The sequence below is a fragment of the Bison bison genome, unplaced genomic scaffold (assembly GCF_000754665.1).
Source record: "Bison bison bison isolate TAMUID 2011002044 unplaced genomic scaffold, Bison_UMD1.0 scf7180017864481, whole genome shotgun sequence".
NCBI classification, from domain to species: domain Eukaryota; kingdom Metazoa; phylum Chordata; class Mammalia; order Artiodactyla; family Bovidae; genus Bison; species Bison bison.
In genome coordinates, this window is record NW_011495041.1 from 1,864,616 (window position 1) to 1,865,274 (window position 659).

The following is a 659-nucleotide window of genomic DNA, read 5'->3' on the forward strand; positions in this document are numbered from 1 at the left end:
CCACGCCAGGGACAGTCTCTGCAAGGAGCCATCTGCCCGGAGTGGTCCTGCCGGCCAGTGTGCGCCTCCTGCGCGGCGTCAGAGCGCTCGGCTCTCACACGTGGTGGCCCAGATCCCTGGCTGGTGCAAAGTTTAGGCAGATGGCTCTGGGGAGCGCCCGGAGCCTGGCTGGATTCAGGCCCTCCTTCCTGGGGGCCCGAGGTCTAGTCTGACTGGTGGCTGGACACGAACCGAGAGCTTGGACATGGGGGACGGGAAGTGGGGGGTGACTTGATTTCTTTCAACAACTGCCCCTCTACGGATACATTGCTCCCTCGGGCAGCCCCGCCTGCACCTGCCAAGCCTTGGGGTGGGTGTAGGAAGCTGGGACTGCCACTGCGACAGGGACGCCCCCCCACCTTCAACCCAATCTGCATCGTGGGGTCCTCTGTGTGGCTTGTTGGCTGGAGAAGGACCCAGTTTTAAATCCTTGACAAATTTCGTTTCAACTGGGATTTGAAAGCAAAACCTATTAGATTCTGCCCTACCCTCTTTGTGGATTCCTGTGGAGCGGTTTGGGCCGGACCCCTTTATTCCGCCCTCTGCAGCCCCCCGGCCTTCATCCCAGCCGAGGGTGAGAAGCGAAGCCCAGTACGAGGCATCTGATCCTGGAGGGCGCC